The following is a 22,578-nucleotide window of genomic DNA, read 5'->3' on the forward strand; positions in this document are numbered from 1 at the left end:
AGGTGAGTCTTGGATCAGGAGTCGAACCCTGGACCCTGTCGCTGGGTGATGGTGGTGGGGGGGGGGCGGTTTCTCAGTTTCCTGGTGTGAGTTGAGCCAGTCTCCATTGAGAACCTTAAGGCCACCGTCTTCACAGCAGGAGGAAGAGCCGGGTTCGAGGAGCTGGCTTGTACCGGATCCTGCACTGCATGGCTGCAGGGAGCTGCAGGACCCCAGAGAGGACAGGGCGTCCCCAGGGAGGGCGAGACCACCGTCTACTCTGACCTCAGGACATGTCTTGTGCAGGGGGCAGCAGAGCTCAGACCGACCCAGTGTTCACTGGAATAGAAGATTACTGGCTGTTCACTGTGCTGCTTATTCTGTGTGATGGACAGACACTGTACTGGGTATTCAGTATAATAATCACTTAACTCTGTTTTCATTATGAGGGACAATGACTGTACTGTGTGTTCACTGGAATAATCACCATACTGGGTGTTCAGTATAATAACTGTACTGGGTATTCAATATACTAATTACTGAACTGTTTTCATTGAGGAACAATTGCTGTTCTGGGTATTCAGTATAATCACTGAACTCCATATTCACTATGACAGTCACTATACTGGGTATTCACTGTAATAATTGCTGCACTGTGTATTCAATATAATAACTGAACTCCATATTCACTGATGGTCACTATACTGAGCGATTCACTGTAATAATAGCTGCACTGGGTATTCACTTTGATGGGCAGGTCACTGTACTGGGTATTCACTGTACTGGGTGTTTGCTGTAATAGTCACTGTACTAGGTATTAATAATCACTGTACTGGGTGTTTGCTGTAATATTCACTGTACTAGGTATTAATAATCACTGTACTGGGTGTTCACTGTAATATTCACTGTACTGGGTATTGATAATGACTGTAGTGGGTGTTCACTGTAATCACCACTGCTTGGTGTATTCTGCGTGCTGTCGGTTATTCACTGTACAGATAAATCCCTGTTTTTTAAGTTAATAGGGGGGCTCCTGAGAAGACTGCAGAACCCAGAAGAGGGAATGTAATTAGAGAGGAGGGACAGTGAGGTGAGCTGTTTAAATCACCTGTGTGAGACACTGGGGGACTGTGGGGGCTGTGGTGCCGTGAGACACTGGGGGACTGTGGGGGCTGTGGTGCCGTGAGACACTGGGGGACTGTGGGGGCTGTGGTGCCGTGAGACACTGGGGGACTGTGGGGGCTGTGGTGCCGTGAGACACTGGGGGACTGTGGGGGCTGTGGTGCAGTGAGACACTGGGGGACTGTGGGGGCTGTGGTGCCGTGAGACACTGGGGGACTGTGGGGGCTGTGGTGCAGTGAGACACACTGGGGGACTGTAGGGGCTGTGGTGCAGTGAGACACACTGGGGGACTGTAGGGGCTGTGGGGGCTGTGAGGCACTGGGGGACTGTGGGGGCTGTGAGGCACTGGGGGACTGTGGGGGCTGTGAGGCACTGGGGGACTGTGGGGGCTGTGGTGCAGTGAGGCACTGGGGGACTGTAGGGGCTGTGGTGCAGTGAGGCACTGGGGGACTGTAGGGGCTGTGGTGCAGTGAGACACACTGGGGGACTGTAGGGGCTGTGGTGCAGTGAGACACACTGGGGGACTGTGGGGGCTGTGGGGGCTGTGAGGCACTGGGGGACTGTGGGGGCTGTGGTGCAGTGAGACACACTGGGGGACTGTAGGGGCTGTGGTGCAGTGAGACACTGGGGGACTGTGGGGGCTGTGGTGCAGTGAGACACACTGGGGGACTGTAGGGGCTGTGGTGCAGTGAGACACACTGGGGGACTGTAGGGGCTGTGGTGCAGTGAGACACTGGGGGACTGTGGGGGCTGTGGGGGCCGTGAGGCACTGGGGGACTGTGGGGGCTGTGAGACACTGGGGGACTGTGGGGGCTGTGGTGCAGTGAGACACACTGGGGGACTGTGGGGGCTGTGGTGCAGTGAGACACTGGGGGACTGTGGGGGCTGTGGTGCAGTGACACACTGGGGGACTGTGGGGGCTGTGGTGCAGTGAGACACACTGGGGGACTGTAGGGGCTGTGGTGCAGTGAGACACTGGGGGACTGTAGGGGCTGTGGTGCAGTGAGACACTGGGGGACTGTGGGGGCTGTGAGACACTGGGGGACTGTAGGGGCTGTGGTGCAGTGAGACACTGGGGGACTGTGGGGGCTGTGAGACACTGGGGGACTGTGGGGGCTGTGGTGCAGTGAGACACACTGGGGGACTGTAGGGGCTGTGGTGCAGTGAGACACTGGGGGACTGTGGGGGCTGTGGTGCAGTGAGACACACTGGGGGACTGTAGGGGCTGTGGTGCAGTGAGACACACTGGGGGACTGTAGGGGCTGTGGTGCAGTGACACACTGGGGGACTGTAGGGGCTGTGGTGCAGTGAGACACTGGGGGACTGTGGGGGCTGTGGTGCAGTGACACACTGGGGGACTGTAGGGGCTGTGGTGCAGTGACACACTGGGGGACTGTAGGGGCTGTGGTGCAGTGAGACACACTGGGGGACTGTGGGGGCTGTGGTGCAGTGACACACTGGGGGACTGTGGGGGCTGTGGTGCAGTGAGACACTGGGGGACTGTGGGGGCTGTGGTGCAGTGAGACACACTGGGGGACTGTAGGGGCTGTGGTGCAGTGACACACTGGGGGACTGTGGGGGCTGTGGTGCAGTGAGACACTGGGGGACTGTAGGGGCTGTGGTGCAGTGACACACTGGGGGACTGTAGGGGCTGTGGTGCAGTGAGACACTGGGGGACTGTGGGGGCTGTGGTGCAGTGAGACACTGGGGGACTGTGGGGGCTGTGGTGCAGTGAGACACTGGGGGACTGTGGGGGCTGTGGTGCAGTGAGACACACTGGGGGACTGTAGGGGCTGTGGTGCAGTGAGACACTGGGGGACTGTGGGGGCTGTGGTGCAGTGACACACTGGGGGACTGTGGGGGCTGTGGTGCAGTGAGACACTGGGGGACTGTGGGGGCTGTGGTGCAGTGAGACACTGGGGGACTGTGGGGGCTGTGGTGCAGTGAGACACTGGGGGACTGTAGGGGCTGTGGTGCAGTGACACACTGGGGGACTGTAGGGGCTGTGGTGCAGTGACACACTGGGGGACTGTGGGGGCTGTGGTGCAGTGACACACTGGGGGACTGTAGGGGCTGTGGTGCAGTGAGACACTGGGGGACTGTGGGGGCTGTGGTGCAGTGACACACTGGGGGACTGTAGGGGCTGTGGTGCAGTGAGACACACTGGGGGACTGTAGGGGCTGTGGTGCAGTGAGACACACTGGGGGACTGTAGGGGCTGTGGTGCAGTGAGACACTGGGGGACTGTGGGGGCTGTGAGACACTGGGGGACTGTAGGGGCTGTGGTGCAGTGAGACACTGGGGGACTGTGGGGGCTGTGGTGCAGTGACACACTGGGGGACTGTGGGGGCTGTGAGACACTGGGGGACTGTGGGGGCTGTGGTGCAGTGACACACTGGGGGACTGTGGGGGCTGTGGTGCAGTGACACACTGGGGGACTGTGGGGGCTGTGGTGCAGTGAGACACTGGGGGACTGTGGGGGCTGTGGTGCAGTGAGACACACTGGGGGACTGTAGGGGCTGTGGTGCAGTGAGACACACTGGGGGACTGTGGGGGCTGTGGTGCAGTGAGACACACTGGGGGACTGTGGGGGCTGTGGTGCAGTGAGACACTGGGGGACTGTGGGGGCTGTGGTGCAGTGAGACACACTGGGGGACTGTGGGGGCTGTGGGGGCCGTGAGGCACTGGGGGACTGTGGGGGCCGTGAGGCACTGGGGGACTGTAGGGGCTGTGGTGCAGTGAGACACTGGGGACTGTGGGGGCTGTGGTGCAGTGAGACACACTGGGGGACTGTGGGGGCTGTGGTGCAGTGAGACACTGGGGGACTGTGGGGGCTGTGGTGCAGTGAGACACTGGGGGACTGTAGGGGCTGTGGTGCAGTGAGACACTGGGGGACTGTGGGGGCTGTGGTGCAGTGAGACACACTGGGGGACTGTAGGGGCTGTGGTGCAGTGAGACACACTGGGGGACTGTGGGGGCTGTGGTGCAGTGAGACACACTGGGGGACTGTGGGGGCTGTGGTGCAGTGAGACACACTGGGGGACTGTGGGGGCTGTGGGGGCCGTGAGGCACTGGGGGACTGTGGGGGCTGTGGTGCAGTGAGACACTGGGGACTGTGGGGGCTGTGGTGCAGTGAGACACACTGGGGGACTGTGGGGGCTGTGGTGCAGTGAGACACTGGGGGACTGTGGGGGCTGTGGTGCAGTGAGACACACTGGGGGACTGTAGGGGCTGTGGTGCAGTGAGACACTGGGGGACTGTGGGGGCTGTGAGACACTGGGGGACTGTAGGGGCTGTGGTGCAGTGACACACTGGGGGACTGTGGGGGCTGTGGTGCAGTGAGACACACTGGGGGACTGTGGGGGCTGTGAGACACTGGGGGACTGTAGGGGCTGTGGTGCAGTGACACACTGGGGGACTGTGGGGGCTGTGGTGCAGTGAGACACACTGGGGGACTGTGGGGGCTGTGAGACACTGGGGGACTGTGGGGGCTGTGGTGCAGTGAGACACACTGGGGGACTGTGGGGGCTGTGGTGCAGTGAGACACTGGGGGACTGTGGGGGCTGTGGTGCAGTGAGACACTGGGGGACTGTGGGGGCTGTGGTGCAGTGAGACACACTGGGGGACTGTAGGGGCTGTGGTGCAGTGACACACTGGGGGACTGTGGGGGCTGTGGTGCAGTGACACACTGGGGGACTGTGGGGGCTGTGGTGCAGTGAGACACACTGGGGGACTGTGGGGGCTGTGGTGCAGTGACACACTGGGGGACTGTAGGGGCTGTGGTGCAGTGAGACACACTGGGGGACTGTGGGGGCTGTGGTGCAGTGAGGCACTGGGGGACTGTAGGGGCTGTGGTGCAGTGACACACTGGGGGACTGTGGGGGCTGTGGTGCAGTGAGACACTGGGGGACTGTAGGGGCTGTGGTGCAGTGAGACACTGGGGGACTGTAGGGGCTGTGGTGCAGTGAGACACTGGGGGACTGTAGGGGCTGTGGTGCAGTGAGACACTGGGGGACTGTAGGGGCTGTGGTGCAGTGAGACACTGGGGGACTGTAGGGGCTGTGGTGCAGTGAGACACACTGGGGACTGTGGGGGCTGTGGTGCAGTGAGACACTGGGGGACTGTAGGGGCTGTGGTGCAGTGAGACACTGGGGGACTGTGGGGGCTGTGGTGCAGTGAGACACACTGGGGGACTGTGGGGGCTGTGGTGCAGTGAGACACTGGGGGACTGTGGGGGCTGTGGTGCAGTGAGACACACTGGGGGACTGTAGGGGCTGTGGTGCAGTGAGACACACTGGGGGACTGTGGGGGCTGTGGTGCAGTGAGACACACTGGGGGACTGTGGGGGCTGTGGTGCAGTGAGACACTGGGGGACTGTGGGGGCTGTGGTGCAGTGAGACACTGGGGGACTGTAGGGGCTGTGGTGCAGTGAGACACACTGGGGGACTGTGGGGGCTGTGGTGCCGTGAGACACTGGGGGACTGTAGGGGCTGTGGTGCAGTGAGACACTGGGGGACTGTGGGGGCTGTGGTGCAGTGAGACACTGGGGGACTGTAGGGGCTGTGGTGCAGTGAGACACACTGGGGACTGTGGGGGCTGTGGTGCAGTGAGACACACTGGGGGACTGTGGGGGCTGTGGTGCAGTGAGACACACTGGGGGACTGTAGGGGCTGTGGTGCAGTGAGACACTGGGGGACTGTAGGGGCTGTGGTGCAGTGACACACTGGGGGACTGTGGGGGCTGTGGTGCAGTGAGACACTGGGGGACTGTGGGGGCTGTGGTGCAGTGAGACACTGGGGGACTGTGGGGGCTGTGGTGCAGTGACACACTGGGGGACTGTGGGGGCTGTGGTGCAGTGAGACACACTGGGGGACTGTAGGGGCTGTGGTGCAGTGACACACTGGGGGACTGTGGGGGCTGTGGTGCAGTGAGACACTGGGGGACTGTGGGGGCTGTGGTGCAGTGACACACTGGGGGACTGTGGGGGCTGTGGTGCAGTGAGACACACTGGGGGACTGTAGGGGCTGTGGTGCAGTGAGACACTGGGGGACTGTGGGGGCTGTGGTGCAGTGAGACACTGGGGGACTGTGGGGGCTGTGGTGCAGTGACACACTGGGGGACTGTGGGGGCTGTGGTGCAGTGAGACACACTGGGGGACTGTAGGGGCTGTGGTGCAGTGAGACACTGGGGGACTGTAGGGGCTGTGGTGCAGTGACACACTGGGGGACTGTAGGGGCTGTGGTGCAGTGACACACTGGGGGACTGTGGGGGCTGTGGTGCAGTGAGACACTGGGGGACTGTGGGGGCTGTGGTGCAGTGAGACACTGGGGGACTGTGGGGGCTGTGGTGCAGTGACACACTGGGGGACTGTGGGGGCTGTGGTGCAGTGAGACACACTGGGGGACTGTGGGGGCTGTGGTGCAGTGAGACACTGGGGGACTGTAGGGGCTGTGGTGCAGTGAGACACTGGGGGACTGTAGGGGCTGTGGTGCAGTGAGACACTGGGGGACTGTGGGGGCTGTGAGACACTGGGGGACTGTGGGGGCTGTGGTGCAGTGAGACACTGGGGGACTGTGGGGGCTGTGGTGCAGTGAGACACTGGGGGACTGTGGGGGCTGTGGTGCAGTGAGACACTGGGGGACTGTGGGGGCTGTGGTGCAGTGAGACACTGGGGGACTGTGGGGGCTGTGGTGCAGTGAGACACACTGGGGGACTGTAGGGGCTGTGGTGCAGTGAGACACTGGGGGACTGTGGGGGCTGTGGTGCAGTGAGACACTGGGGGACTGTGGGGGCTGTGGTGCAGTGAGACACTGGGGGACTGTGGGGGCTGTGGTGCAGTGAGACACTGGGGGACTGTGGGGGCTGTGGTGCAGTGACACACTGGGGGACTGTGGGGGCTGTGGTGCAGTGAGACACACTGGGGGACTGTAGGGGCTGTGGTGCAGTGACACACTGGGGGACTGTAGGGGCTGTGGTGCAGTGAGACACTGGGGGACTGTAGGGGCTGTGGTGCAGTGAGACACTGGGGGACTGTGGGGGCTGTGGTGCAGTGAGACACTGGGGGACTGTGGGGGCTGTGGTGCAGTGACACACTGGGGGACTGTGGGGGCTGTGGTGCAGTGAGACACACTGGGGGACTGTGGGGGCTGTGGTGCAGTGAGACACTGGGGGACTGTAGGGGCTGTGGTGCAGTGAGACACTGGGGGACTGTAGGGGCTGTGGTGCAGTGAGACACTGGGGGACTGTGGGGGCTGTGAGACACTGGGGGACTGTGGGGGCTGTGGTGCAGTGAGACACACTGGGGGACTGTGGGGGCTGTGGTGCAGTGAGACACTGGGGGACTGTGGGGGCTGTGGTGCAGTGACACACTGGGGGACTGTAGGGGCTGTGGTGCCGTGAGACACTGGGGGACTGTGGGGGCTGTGGTGCAGTGAGACACACTGGGGGACTGTAGGGGCTGTGGTGCAGTGACACACTGGGGACTGTGGGGGCTGTGGTGCAGTGAGACACTGGGGACTGTGGTGCAGTGAGACACTGGGAGGAAGAGCTCAGCGTTGTCCCCATGCAGGTACTTCTCACTCCTCCCTGATGCAGCTCTGTGTGCGATTCACAGGACAGCAGTGGGGACCTCAGAGAGCAGGTGGAGTCAGAAACTCCTGCTGGTGCACCTGACTCAATATTCTGTACAAACCAGGCAAAGAAACGACATGGAGCCCTTCTCTTGGATATTAACTGTGCTATTTAGTTGGTAAACTGTTTTTTTCCTTGATGAATTATTTTGTGATGTGTTTGCGGTTTATTCAGTGGAATTGTACACCCTTACAGACCAGTTTATTGAATTGCTTTACTACATATTCACTGTGCTGGGTATTCACTATTATGTTCAGGTGGGTAGCTGGTGGGTAGCTGTGTCAGCATGCGAAGAGAACTTCCTTCTTCTTTTCAGCATGGAATAAACCTATTACTTGTTCATTTACTATTATGGTTTGTCACTTCTGCAGTCTCTTTCCTGACAAGTTACTGGAAACTCACAGTAGTGTTTAACGGAGATTCACTGTAATGGATAACCTCTGTACTGCTTATTCACAGTAATGTTTAATTGCTCAACTAGTCAGTTTTGTTCCTGAATCATTACTGACTTGACTCTACTGGGTATTCACCATAATTGTTCAACACTAAGCCAGTGTTTGTCTTGAATGGTTACTGTACAAGTCTGCTGTAATTGCTAGTCAATCTCTGTCCTGATGGTCTTTTTTTACTGGATATTCAGTGTACTAGATGTTTATTGTAATTGTTCATTACTAAGCTAATGATTGTCTTGATGAGAGCAGGAGGTGTTGGGGTATCTGCCGGGGGAGAGCAGTAGGAATTGGGGGTACCAGCTGGCTGAGAGAGTGGGGGTACTGAATTATTTGTGGAACACTGAAGAGGAAAATTTCAAGTCAAGAGGGAGGACAGACACCCCGACATCGGAGCTCTCTCCCAGTCGGTCACCAGGAGCCCCGACGCCCACATCCTCCCCCATCGGCTCCATCTCTCCGGTCGTGTCGTCTGGACGTCAGACTCCAGGATCTCAGGGAAGGTTCCCTCCTCCCAGCCTGGCTCAGGCCTGAGGAGTCTGGAAGATCTGGGAGAAGCCAACAGGAAGAAACTTCTCCTGGACCTCGACTCTGGGAGGAGCCCCAGCGCCTGGACCCCCCGAAGACTCGGGCTGACCAGGAGGGACCCTAGAGGTGTCAGAATGAGGAGGAGCCCAGTGGTGCCACAACAATGAAGGGGAGCCCAGGGGTGTCGGAACCCCCAAACAAGGTGAGGAAGGGATAAGAGAGCCTGTGGACCACACGCCTGTGTCTTTCCAGGACGGGTTACCAGAACAGCAGCTCTGGACCGGAGCAGTCGGGGCTCGGTGGAGCACAGGGAGGCTGTGGGACAGGTGGGGAGGGACTGGGAATGTAGGAGCTGCCCCCGTGTTAGGCAATGGGATCAGGCAGCCAGGGGTCCCCCCCACTCCCCATCAGCCAGGCAGGTAAGTGCAGAACAGGCGAGTCTCTCCTTCACTGGATTTCCCTCGCAGGTGATGCTGGTCTTCATCTCGAGCTGTGTACCTCGGTTCTGACGGTCCTGTCTGCTTCAGGGTCTTCCTCCTGATCTCCATGACCGCAGCGCAGGTCTTCCCAGTGGCTGTGTGCTGTCAGCTCTTCCCAGCGGTCGTCACTGGGAGGAGACCCTCCCTGGAGTTAGAGCATCGCTAATGTCACCTGGGTGTGTCAGGTGTGGGACGTATCGGAGTACCTTTCACTGTGGAGACGGGACAAAAACTGGGGGACTTTCAATGTCCCTTCTATCCACATCCAGAGCACACAGGGGCCGTTTCCTTGCTTTCAGGGCCACTGCGATCTGCAGAGAGCTGCCCTTCTCCTCTACACTCTACAGAGCGGGTTACCGAGCCCGGGAGCTGTCCAGGTCTGAGGTCAGTGGGCACGTCCGTTCACAACACGTCAGTATGGATGGAGAGATCAGACATAGGTTGGACTCTTTCTGCTGAATTATTTTCCTTAATTCTCCAGGATGTCCAGAGATGAACTATAGGAAGACTGGTACTGGGGTGTTGGAATGGAAGTGGGATACTCTCTTGTCCCATGTTTTCCCAAGATGTCCAGAGGCTGCCAGTGAAGAGCCAGGTATGGATGGGAAGATAAATTGGGAGTTAGGTGCTTCCTCCCATCCCTTTTCCTAGTTTTCCAGGATATGTTGGTATTGGCATTGGACTGTGTTTTCCTTCATTTTCCAGGCTGGCCAGAGGCGGCCAGTGGAAAGACAGATATGGCTGGGAGTTGGGATGGAGGTGAGAAGCTCTCCTTCACTGGCTGTCCCTCGCAGGTGACGCTTTCCTTACATGATCGGTGCTGATCTGACCGATCTGGGATCCACAGACTCCGAGGGGACCGAGTAGGTGTCGTCTCGGGGAGACATCAAGGGTGTCCCGATCTCCTGCCTGCTGGAGCTTGTGAGGATGACGACGATGATGAAGAGCTGCGGGTGACCCCGATTCAGGCTGCTCCTTAGAGACAAGCTCCAGGTGGAGAGCCAGTGGATTCCTCCTATCAGGGCTCCAGTGGGGTGACCCTCAGGGCTGTGTCCTGACCTCCTGCTGTCTCTCGCCCACAAGATCCTGGTCAGTGTGCTGTTGACCCTACACTCTCGTACCCGAGTCCAACACCAACCTCCAGCACGAGCACAAGGTCAGGTTAGTCCTGTCACTCCTGTGTCACACTCAGGGCATGAACACACAACCCTAATGGTGAGAGAAGAGAACTGTTATAAAGTTACTAGCATTGATATTAAAGCCTAGTGAAGTATTATTGTTGAATTAACGGTCCGTGTGTCTGAGGGCAGCAGTCTGGCTCTGTAGTCTCTCTGCAGAGACCAGCTGGTCCAGCTGTCACAGCTGTGCAGCCTACAGCAGCATGTCCTGGGATGGAGGTGGGATGCTCTCCAGTCTCTCGTACTGGGAAGACGTACGTATAAAGATTGAACCCTCTCCTGTTTCCTTTTCCCTGATTTTCCAGGATGTCCAGGGGCAGACTGTGGAGAGACAAGTATGGCTGGGATAGAGGTTTGATGTTCTCTCCTATAATCTTTTCCCTGATTTTTTTTTTAGGGTGTCCATAAAATTTACAGTCCTGTATTTATACAGTCTAGAGACACACAGTAGAGTCACACCTGACCTGTATCTGTACAGTCCAGAGACGCGCGGTGCAGAGCAGAGACCGCTACTTCACTGTCAGGTTTAGTGTGGTTGTAGACCTGAGTATCACCAGCCATTTTGAGTTGATGTTAAACTTGATATCTGACCAAGAATGAATGTCAATAGTTTATCATTGTTTGTCTCCAGTTCTCCTTGCAAGGCCACGTGATTCCCTGGAAAACAGACGGACATTTGGAACAGTTCACCGGAAGTCTGCAGGTGTTGCTTAATGAAGGACAGTTTTGTACCAAAACAACTGAAAACCTGACGGAGAATTAACGAGGACACCCTTTCTGGGATATTCTCTGTATGCGTTAACCACTAAACCAGACCATCTCTTCAGTCTGCTTCCTGTATAATTAGTTTATTGGCCTGTTTACTATGCTGGGGGTTCACTGGAATGGTAGGTCACTAAACTCTTGCATCTTCACTGTACTGGATTTCTCTCTAATGGTTAGTCACTAATCCAGGCAGTCTTCCCTGAATATTTTGTTGGATATTCAGTTTACTGGATAGTAATTGTAGTGGTTAGTCACAACCGTCTTTGTCCTGAATATTCACTCGTATTCACTGTAACATAAGCAATGTAATGATTATTCTCTGTGACTGATAGTCTCTGTACTGGAGATTCACTGTCATAGATAATTGTCTGTATTGGGAATTCACAGTAATGGTTTACAAGATATTCACTGAAATGGTAAGTCACTACACTCGTTGGTGTCTTTGCTTATTATTTTATTAAATATTCGCTGTACAGAACGTTCACGGTGATGGTTGGACACTAAACCAGTCACTCTACTATGAATAACTATTGGGTCTTCACTACACTGGGTGTTCAGCAATGGCTGTACAAAAAATATCAGTTTATTTCGTGAATAATTGTACTACATAGTTACTGTGCTGGGCACTCACTGGAATGTTGAGTCACTAAACCAGTGGGTCTCTGTGCTGTGTATTCACTGGAATGGTTGGTCACTAAACCAGTGGATCTCTCTGTGTTCACTGGAATGGTGAGAGGAGTGGGGTACCAGCCAGGTGGGAGCTGGAGGAGTGGGGTACCAGACAGTTGAAGCCAAGGAACATTCCTGTGTGACAGTGAACACACTCAACCGAGATCTCTGTGGGATCCTGAAGGAAGAAAAGTCGAGAGGGAGGACAGAAACCCTGACATCGGAGCTCTCTCCCAGTCGGACACCAGGAGCCCTGACGCCCACATCCTCCCCCATCGGCTCCATCTCTCCGGTCGTGTCGTCTGGACGTCGGACTCCAGGATCTCAGGGAAGGTTCCCTCCTCCCAGCCCGGCTTAGGCCTGAGGAGTTTGGAAGATCTGGGAGAAGCCAACAGGAAGAAACTCCTCCTGGACCTCGACTCTGGGAGGAGCCCAGCGCCTGGACCCCCAGAAGACTCAGGTTGACCAGGAGGAGCCCAGGGGTATCAGAATAAGGAGTAGTCCAGGGGTGTCAGAACCCCCAAACAAGTTGGGGAAGGGGTAAGAGTCTGTAGACATGCCTGTGTTTCTCCAGGATGGGTCACCAGAACAGCAGCTCTGGACCGCAGCAGTCAGGACTTGGTGAAGCACAGTCATGTTTATTCCCAACAGGAGCCAGGTCAGACCCTGTACCACGCAGGAGAGGGCACCCCCAGACCTGCAGTTAGAAGTCAAGAGGGTGTTCTTGACTGGTCAGCACAGGAGGGGACAGGGTACCCCATCAGCACTGAAGGGCACGAGGCGCCAGGCAGGTGAGTGCAGACCAGGTGAGTCTCTCCTTCACTGGCTGTCCCCTCGCAGGTGACGCTGGTCTTGCATGATGGGGGCTGATCGGACCAATCTGGGATCCACAGACTCCCAGGGGACAGAGTAGGAGTCATCTCGGGGAGACATCCAGGGTGTCCCGATCTCCTTCCTGCTGGAGCCTGTGAGGATGACCATGATGATGAAGAGCTGCAGGTGACCGTGATTCAGGCTGCTCCTTGGAGATGAGCTCCAGGCAGAGAGCCAGTGGACTCTCCCTCAGGGCTGTGTCCTGACCTCCTGCTGTCTCTCGCCCACAAGATCCTGTTCAGTGTGCTGTTGACACTTGTACCTGAGTCAAACACCAACTTCCAGCCTGAGCACAAGGTTAGGTTAGTCCTGTCACTCCTGTGTCACACTCAGGGCATGAACACACAACCCTACTAGTGAGAGAGGAGAACTGTTATAAAGTTACTAGCATTGATATTAGAGCCTGGTGAAGTATTATTGTTGAATTAACACAATCTTGAGTGAGAGGTGAGCGCTGGGCTGAATCCAGATGACGAGGCACAGAGAGACTGCAGAGCCAGACTGCTGCCCTCAGACACACGGACCAGCTGTCACAGCTGTGCAGCCTACAGCAGCGTGTCCTGGGATGGAGGTGGGATGCTCTCTCCCGTCTCTCGTTCCCCTTTTCCAATAAGTCCAGCAGCTGGAGATTGAATGTATGAAGATTTGACCCCTCTCCTGTTTTCCCTAATTTTCCAGGATGTCCAGGGGCAGACAGTGGAGAGACAAGTATGGCTGGAATAGAGGTTGGATGTTCTCTCCTATAATCTTTTCTCTGATTTTCTGGGATGTCCATAAAATTGACAGTGGGAAGACTGGTATGGAGGAGGAGTTGGAATGGAGGTTGATGCTCTGTCCTGTCTCTTTTTCCCTTATTTTCCAGGATGTCCAGAGGCTGACACGGGGGAGATGGGTGTGGATGGGAAGATGGAATGGGGATTGATGGTGTCTCCTGCTCTCTGAGCTCAAACACCAAAATGTCAGGGGTCAGAGGTCAAGATGGACCCCAGTGCAGGGGCAGCCAGTGGGAAGACCAGTGTGGATGGAGGTTGACGCTCTGTCCTGTGTTCATTTGTGGTTTTCCAGAATGTCCAGAGGCTGACAGTGGGGAAGACCAGTATGGATGAGGAGGTGGAATGGAGCTTGGATGCTCACTCCTGTCTCTTTTCCCTAATTTTCCGGAGGCCATAGGCTGCCAGTGGGAAGATGGGTATGAAAGAGGTGTTGGGATTGACATCGGACTGTATTTTCCTTAAATTTCCAGGCTGGCCAGTGGGAAGATGGGTATGTATGAAGATTGAATCCTCTCCTGTACTCTTGTTCTCTAACTTTCCAGGATGTTCTGAGGAAGACAGTGGGAAGACCAGTATTGATGGGATGATGGATTGGGGGTTGGATGCTGTCTCCTGTGTTTCTTTTCCCTCATTTTCCAGGATGTCCAGAAAAGTCAGTGGGAACACCAGTGTGGATGAAGTGTTGGGATGGAGGTTGACACTCTGTCCTGTGTTCATTTCTGTAGTTTTCCAGAATGTCCTGAGGCTGACAGTGGGAAGACGGGTATGTATGAGGAGTTGGGATAGAGGTTAGCTGATCTGTTTTTTTCCCTTCTTTACCAGGAAAAGTGCAGAGGCTGATATTGTGGAAGACATGTACGTATGAAGATTGAACCCTGTCCTGAGTTCTTCTCCCTAATTTTCCAGGATGTTCACAAGCAGACAGTCGAGAGGCAGGTGTGGTGTTGGGACTGATGCTGAGCTCTCTCTGCTGTATAATTTTCCAGGCTGACCAGAGGCGGCCAGTGGGAAGACGGGTGTTGTTGGGATAGAGATTAGATGTTCACTCCTTTAATCTTTTCCCTCATTTTCTAGGATGTCCAGAAAATTAAAACCCTCTCCCGTCTCTATTTTCCAGGTTGTCCAGAGACTACCAGTGGGAAGACGGGTATGGCTGGGAGTTGGGATGGAGGTGAGGAGCTCTTTCCCGTCTCTTTCTTCCTCCTTGTCAGTCTCTGTGACGTCTCTCTGCCTGTCTCTTGAGCTGTGTGTCTTTCTCTCAGTCCAGCTGCTTGTGCTCTGTAAAACGCTACACTTCTGCAGTATTAAACAGGGCTTCTTGACTGTGGATTGCAGGTTCGATTCCAGAGGGGGACACAGTCATGTACCCCAGAGTGAGGTACTTTGCTCAGATAGACTGTTCTGATCATGGTTATCAGTGGCTGTACTGTAGGGAGTGGAGTGTTTACGATGGTGTACTCAATTCTCAAGAGGATTGTACCTTAATACACTGACGCATCTATGTGTTGAACTTTCACCTGTACTAAGCTTTGTTACTCAATGATAAATGTGTATATATATACAAGTGTGCTGAAGTGTTTCCTATATAATACTTTAACACCCAAACCTGTGTAGTATGCTCCCATCTCCACTGAGCCTTAATACTGGTAATCCTCACACTTGCATACGAACCTCTCTCCTGTCCTGAGCTTTAATTCTCCATGACAGACCTGTGTGCTGAGCTGTCTTGTGGACTGTACTGTAATACTTAAACCAGCGTGCTGAACTTGTACTGAATTTAATTCTCACACTGATACACGAGTGCTGAACTCTCACCTTTACTGTGCTTTCACACTCAAGTGTGTACTGACCCCTCATGTGGACTGGACTATCATACTTACACCAGTGTAACCAGTGTGTTGAACTCTAACTTGTAAGTGTGCTTTAATCCTCAAACCTGTGTGCTCAGCTCTCACCTGGACTGCACTAAAATACTTAAACCACTGTGCTGATCCCTAACTTGTAAGTGAGCTTTAATATTCAGTGACACACCAGTTGGCTGGACTTGAACCTGCAGTGTTCTTTAAATCTCAAATCTGTGTGCTGCACTCTTACCTTGACTGAGTTTCAATACTCGATGACACACCTGTGAGCTTTACTCTCACTTGTTTTAAATTTTTAAATTCTTGGATCTGTGTGGTCAGCTCTGGAATTAAAAACTTAAAGCAGTGCTTTTTCCTGTGATTCAATACTGAAACCCGTGTACTCAACATAGGAAAAAAGTACCCGTTCAGTTTTTAATACTGAAACCTGTGCTCTGAACTCTCAGCTCCACTGAGCTGTAATGTGTGGTAATACTTAAACCTGTAAACGTAACTCTTACATTGACTGTGCTTCAATACTTCAGTCTGTGTCATCAGGTCTCACCTGGGCTGTACTGAAATACTTAAACCAGGGAGGTGAGCTTGTACTGAGCTTTAATATTCAGAGATGGGTATGCTGACCCTTCTGTAGTGTACTTCAATACTCAAATCTGTGCGCTATTTTCTTACCTCTGAGTTTTAATCAATGACACCCCTGTGTGCTTTACTCACCTTTGCTGTACTGTAATAGTAAACCCAGTGTGCTGATCCCTAACTTGTAAGTGAGTTTTAATACTCAGTGACATGCATGCTAAACCTTCATAAACAGTGTATTTAAATACTCCAATCTATGTGCCAGACTGTCAGCTGTACTATTACAATACTCAGCCCTGTGTGACAAACTAACTTGTACTGTGTTGTAATACTCAGATCTGTGAACTCGCATGTCTGACTGGTACTATTTTGCAATGCTCAGACATGTGTACTGAACTCTCACCAGTACTGAGCTTTAATACTTAAACCAGTGTGCTGAACTCACTTGTATGCATCTGTAATATTCAGTGACGTCTATGCTCAACCTTCATCTATAGTGGACTTTAATACTCGAATCTGTGTGCTACACTCTTACCTTGACTGAGTTTCTTTACTCAATGACACACCTGTGTGCTTTACTCTCACCCTTTAAACTTGTACTTAATTTAATTCTCGCCTTGACACACGAGTGCTGAGCTCTCATCATTACTGTGCTTTCATGCTCAAAAGTGTGGACTGTACTATCATACTTAAACCAGTGTAACCAGTGTGCTGAACTCTAGCTGGTAAGTGGGCTTTAATACTCAAACTCTGTGCTCAGCTCTCATCCAGACTACACTAAAATACTTAAACCAGTGTTGTGCAGATCTCTAACTTGTAAGTGAGCTTTAATATTCAGTCACATGGATGTATGCTGAAATTTCATCTATAGTGTACTTGAATCTGTGTGCTACACTCTTACCTTGATTGAGTTTTAATACTTGATGATGCACCTGTGTGCTTTACTCTAGCATTTTAAATTTTTTATTTCTCAGATCTGTGGTGTTAGCTCTGGACTAAAACTTTACCCTGTGCTTCACTACTGAAACCTGTGTGCTCATCTCTCAGCTGGAGTGTACTCAACAGAATGGCTACTTTTTTTCTGTGTTTTTAATACAGAAGCCTGTGTTCTGAACTCTCATCTCCCCTGAGCTGTAATGCGTGGTAATAATTAAACCTGTAAACTTAACTCTTACATTGACTGTGCTTTAATACTTCAATCTGTGTCGTCAGGTCTCACCTGGACTGTACTGAAATACTTAAACCAGGGAGGTGAGCTTGTACTGAGCTTTAATATTCAGAGATGGGTATGCTGACCCTTCTGTAGTGTACTTCAATACTCAAATCTGTGTGCTCTTTTCTTACCTCTGAGTTTTAATCAATGACACACCTGTGTGCTTTACTCACCTCCTTAATAAAAAATCTCAGATCCGTGTTCAGCTCTCACTTGGACTGTATTAAACTACTTAAACTAGTGTGCTGAACTCTCACCTTTACTCTGCTTTCATACTCAAAGCTGTGTGCTCAACTCTCACCTGGCCTGTACCAACCTACATCAACCAGGGTTTGGTCTCTTTTTCAGACTGAACTTTAATACTCAAAGCTCTGTGCTGATATTTCAACTGTCCTATTATAATACTCCCCCCTGTGTACTGAATTGTCACTTGTACAATGTTGTAACAGTCCCTCTTCATATTGAGTGTTACACTGAAATAGACTTCTGACCAGAACTTTAAGCTGTACTTGATTGTAATACTCAGACCACTGTTGTGTACAGTAATGTGAACTGTCACTTGTATTGTGTTGTAATACCCAGCCCTGTCTGTTGTACGACAGTGTAATAAACACAGCAGTGTGCCACACTCACCTGTAATCTATTGTAATACCCTGACCTGTGTGCTGTACTGTGATGTCAATTATCACCTGTATTGTGCTGTACTGTACTACAATGTAATAACCTGACCAGTGTACCAAACTGTCACCTGTACTCTATAATACTGAACTGTCACTCCACAGCTGAAATATTTCCTTTCTTTTCAGTAGCGAAGAAACCTTTACTTGATCCCTCGTAGCCTACACATGCTGATGTAACTCCCTCTGTGAGCTGTTGTAATACATGGTCTGCTGTACTGAACAGTCACTTGTACACTGTTGTAATAGTCACCCTCTGTACTGTATTTCAGTGTCACACTCAGACTTCTGAAACTGTCCCCTGTACTCTAGGGTGTAATACTCAGACCTGTGTACTGTGCTGGTATGTGAACTGTCACCTGGAGTGTTGTAATACTCAGCCCTCTGTACTGTTGTAATACATGTAGCATTGTACTAAACTGTCACTTGTACAATGTTGTAATATTCAGTCCTCTGTACTGTATTTCAGTGTAAGACTCAGACTTGTCCTACTTTGCCACCTGTACTTTATTGTAATATTCAGACTTGGGTACTGTTGTGAACTGTCACCTGGCTTGTGTTGTATTACTCAGACCTGTGTTCTGAACTGTTACCAGGATCATGTTGTAATACTGTAAACTGTGTACCATACTGTGTTGTAATTGATGGACTGCTGTTCTAAACTGTCCCTTGTACGCTGTTGTAACAATCACCCTCTGTACTGTATTTCAGTGTAACACATGTATTTCTGTCCAAAAATGTCACCTGTACTTGATTGTAATACTCAACCCTGTGTACTGTACTGCACTGTAGGCTGTTACCAATATTGTTGTAATACAGGCCTGTGCCAGTGTAATACTTAGTTTTTGTTTAAAACCATTACCTTTACCATAATATTCAGATTTGTGTACTGTGATGTGAACATCTACTGTTATGCTGTTGTAATACAGCCCAGGGTACTGTGCTGTAGTGCAATCAGAGTTCTGTCCTATAGTGTCAATTGTACATAAGTTTAATAGTCAACCATGTGTAATGTACTGTGATTAGTAATAATGGTGTAATACTCCGTGTACTTTAGTGTGAAATAGCAGCTGGATTCTGCTGTAATATATAGCCCTGTGTCCTCAACTGTCACGTCTACTGTCGTGTAACACTTAGTTGTGCACTTGTTGATCTGACCTGTTGTGTTGGTCTATGGGGCAGATCTCTCTACTAAACTCTGCCCTATGGCCAAACAGGCCTACTGCAATTTCACCTCTTTCTGGGTGTGGCCCTGCTTTGGTGTGGAGCTGGTTCCTCCTTTACTCAATGTGAGGCTACAGCTGGAGTTCCCCTCTCTCCCTTACTGTTAATAAATAAAGCAAGTGCAGTTGAGGTGTTCAAAGGTGGGGGGAGAATGAGACTGTGCAGGGCCACCCCTGCGAGGTGGGATATGGAGATTGAAGTCAAGTGCGTGGTGTGTTTTAGAGAGAGGAGGGGAAAAACATGCTCATGCGACTGTGGGGTTTGGTTCTTGTAGGAGGGGGAAGACTTCTGGAAGGGTTGTCGTCTTTAGGCACAACTCCCTTTCTATTCCAGTTCTAGCCCCTCTGGTTTTGGGTTTTCTTTTTTTGCTTGGGGTTTCCCTTCCCACTGGGGATGTGAACATACACCTCCAGGGCCCTAGTTCTGCTCTGTGGTCATCATGAGGTTAACTTGTTTCAATGGGGAAGTCCAATCTCTTGGGGGTTCTTTGGTGTTGAGATGGTGGAGGGGGGGGACCCTAGATGTGTTTTTAAGGTTGTAATGCTCCCTAATTTAACTGCTCTGAGCTGTGACAAGGTGATTGTAGGCGTGTGACTCTTGGCTGGAGTTGTGCCCCAGGACAGAGCTCTGTGGGGTGTCGGTTTGCCCGTAGAAGGAATATGTCTCCTGGTGGAAATGTAGCCTGTGTGCAAACACACCACCATGAGGTGGTCTGAAAGGTGAGAGAGCTGATGGAGCTGTGAGTGAATATTAATCCCCCTGCTGCCTCTGGGCATGAGTGATTGAGGTTGAGCAGGAGCTCTTAACTGGTCAAGAGGGAGAGAGTGGGTTACTATTCCACAGAGACAACCAGTCTGCTTTCTTTGCAATATAATACGCCACCTTGCTCTTAGTTCCCTGGTGCAGTCATCTGCTCCAGACTGGACTTGTCTTACACTGACCGATACAGGTGGGACAGTGTTAGTGTAAGATGGGCCAAGGGAGAGGTACACTCTCCACCCTCTGTTACTCTCCCACTGGGCCTATCCTGCTGCAGCACTTCATGAACTACATTTCCCAGCAGGCCATGAGGACGATGGTGGCCAACTGGCTGCCTCCCCTGGGTTGATAAGGGGCGGGTGCTATCAACCCAAACCTGCAGCCAGTCTGAATTCCTGCAGAGGACGGGAGCCTGGAGGTACAAGTTCATACATTCTGTGTGGGTTTGTCGGTGGGAAGGAAATGTTTTAAGTGCAGCAAAGCTGCAAGAGGGTCTGAGAAAGGAATATTTATATTTATCAACAAACTGGGTTATTTTTAATAGAACAGCTTCTAGTTTTATCTAAGCACCTGATTTTTTTTCCTAGGCTATAACTTTCATTCCTAACTCACTCTCCCCAACTGCTGTCAGTATTTTGCGTCTTTCTTACACTCCAGCTCACAGCTGCCTTACCCAGAGTGCAGTGTAGCTCTTGGTCAGCTGACCAGCTGGAGAAACACGATTGGTCAGGGGAGGTTTAAAAAGCAGGAAGTGGAGGCTCCCAGTGTTGCTGCAGCCAGAGCAGCAAGTGGAGGAAGGAGCTGCTGGAGAAGAAAGACCAGTTCACAGCTCGGTCTCGGTTCTTCACAGCACAACCCCCTGCTCTCCTACAGTCAGGGCAGGTGTTTCATCTCTCTCACTTTCACAGAGCTCAGCAGAACTGGTTTGCTTAGCTTTGGCCATCTTTCAAATAAGACCTTGGATGTTGTGCACATACTCTACTACACATTTCTCCTGTTCTTCATTGATCTGGAGTGGAAGTTTGCTGGTGACCCTGTGGCACCTCACAGAGTCTCCCCTCATGAGGATCAACTTTTCCTTACCAGGCCAGCAGCAGCCCAGGCTGACCTGAAGAAAAACCCAGTTGTTTTTCAGCTCAGAGGAGACACGAGACTTGTCCTGTCCCAGTGTCCAGTTGACAGCCCCAATCCTACAGATGAGACACAGGTCGACAGCTCTCGGAACAAACACTTTCACAGCCACAAGGTAAGGAAACGGTGCTCTTTATTCAGTTTGGGATAAAGCAGTCCAGAAACCAGAAGACAAATCGCAGTTCTTCTCTGAGCTCTAGGTAGACTTGCAGTTGTCTTCAAAGCAGGTCTCTGTGAAGACAGCCAGACTCACAGCTCCTAGGCTCAGCAGTCAGACCTCCTCCCCCTGAGGCAGCTCCGCTCTGCAGCTCTTCCCTCCTGCTCTGCTCAGCACAACTGACCTCTGTCCCCAGGCAGCACCAGCCTGAACGCCTCTCCTGCCTTTTAACTGTCTCCCCACCAATCGTCTTCCACCAATTAGGCAGGTAATTATAGGCAGCAGGTTGTTCTCCTCGGCCTCGTTGGGGATGAAGTTCAGACAACCGTCACGGTCTTGCCTGAACCTGCTGCGCTCTTACTCTGTGTTGGGGCTCAGTTGTTTCTGAAATCAATAAAAATAAATCTAACTAGAAAAACTGTGATAAGTTTTCCAGGATGAGTAAAAGCATAAATGTTAAAATATGCAGAAAAATAAATGAAAAAAAACAGCTTGTTTTCCAAAGGGTTTGATCCCACAGCCTCTGTGTTAGAAGCCCAGAGCTCTTCCACTGAGCCACAGTGTCTCTGTGAGTCTGGGGCTCCTGTGGGCTCTTGGTCTTCCCAGCTCAGGGTTCGAAAACTAAGGGATAAAAGAGACTGAATGAGCTCTCCTTCAGGCCAGGAGCCAGTGGAGGAGTGGAGATGGTGCTGAGCTCATGACCAGGAGGTTGTGGGTTCAAGTCCTGGCTAAGAGCTGAGGTGGGTTTGCAGTGTGATCCTCCCCAGCAGTGACAGGGTGAGAAGTAAAAGCCCACAGCCCTCGTGTCTTTATTTATCAGTGTGTTACGGTCCACAAGAATTAAATTAAAAGTTCCTGATCCTTCCAGGATTTGAACCCACAACCTCCAGGTAGAAGTCCAGAGATCTTCCCCTGAGCCACAGTGTGCCTTTGTAGGGCTGGGGCTCCTGTGGGCTCTTGGTCTTCTTCCCAGTTCATGGCTGAAACGGAGGGATAAGAGCCGGACCGAATCCCTCTCCCCTTGGGCCTGGAGCAGGTGGAGGAGTGGAGATGGTGCTGTGCTCATGACCAGGAGGTTGTGGGTTCAAGTCCTGGCTGATCCCTGGTAAGTAAACCAAGGTGAGTATGTGGGCAGGATGATGGGGAGGGGCTATTACTGGGGGGTAGTGGGGGGGTGGAGGAGGCGGAGCAGGGCTAGGGGGAGGGGCAGGTAGTGGGGGTGGGCTAGGAAGGGTAGAGCAGGGCAGTGGCTGGGTTAGACACAGGGGTAGTGGTGGGTTGGGTAGAGCAGTAGGGGTGAGGTGGGTTAGGCAGAGCAGTAGGGGTGAGGTGGGTTAGGCAGGGCAGGGCCAAGGCTAGACAAGGGGAAGTGTAGGGATGGGTAGAGCAGAGCAGGGTAGGGGGGTGAGGCAGTGTAGGGGCAGGGCCAGGGGTGGGTGGAGAGAGGAGAGTAGGAGAGGTGATGGAGAAGGAGTTGCAGGTGGCCTGGGCCTGAAGGGCAGGAGGAGGAGTTGGGAGGGGGACCCAGGCCAAGGTGG

At 52.7% G+C, this 22,578-nt stretch overlaps 2 long non-coding RNA genes across 2 annotated transcripts in view; both read left to right on the forward strand.

Annotated features, from left to right (window-relative positions):
• Positions 1-777: 777 nt before the first annotated feature.
• Positions 778-12,616, forward strand: LOC138243302 (uncharacterized). Its single transcript, XR_011192084.1, has 3 exons — positions 778-1,069; positions 8,598-8,909; positions 12,450-12,616. It is a non-coding gene; the product is annotated as an uncharacterized lncRNA (long non-coding RNA).
• A 1,127-nt stretch (positions 12,617-13,743) lies between these two features.
• The window catches only part of LOC138243307 (uncharacterized), a 176,176-nt gene continuing 167,341 nt past the window's right edge, over positions 13,744-22,578 (forward strand). Inside the window, exons 1-2 of the long non-coding RNA XR_011192092.1 lie at positions 13,744-14,207; positions 14,519-14,615. This is a non-coding gene — a long non-coding RNA (uncharacterized lncRNA). The remainder of the gene's footprint in view (positions 14,208-14,518; positions 14,616-22,578) is intronic.

This window comes from Lepisosteus oculatus, chromosome 14 (assembly GCF_040954835.1).
Source record: "Lepisosteus oculatus isolate fLepOcu1 chromosome 14, fLepOcu1.hap2, whole genome shotgun sequence".
NCBI lineage: Eukaryota > Metazoa > Chordata > Actinopteri > Semionotiformes > Lepisosteidae > Lepisosteus > Lepisosteus oculatus.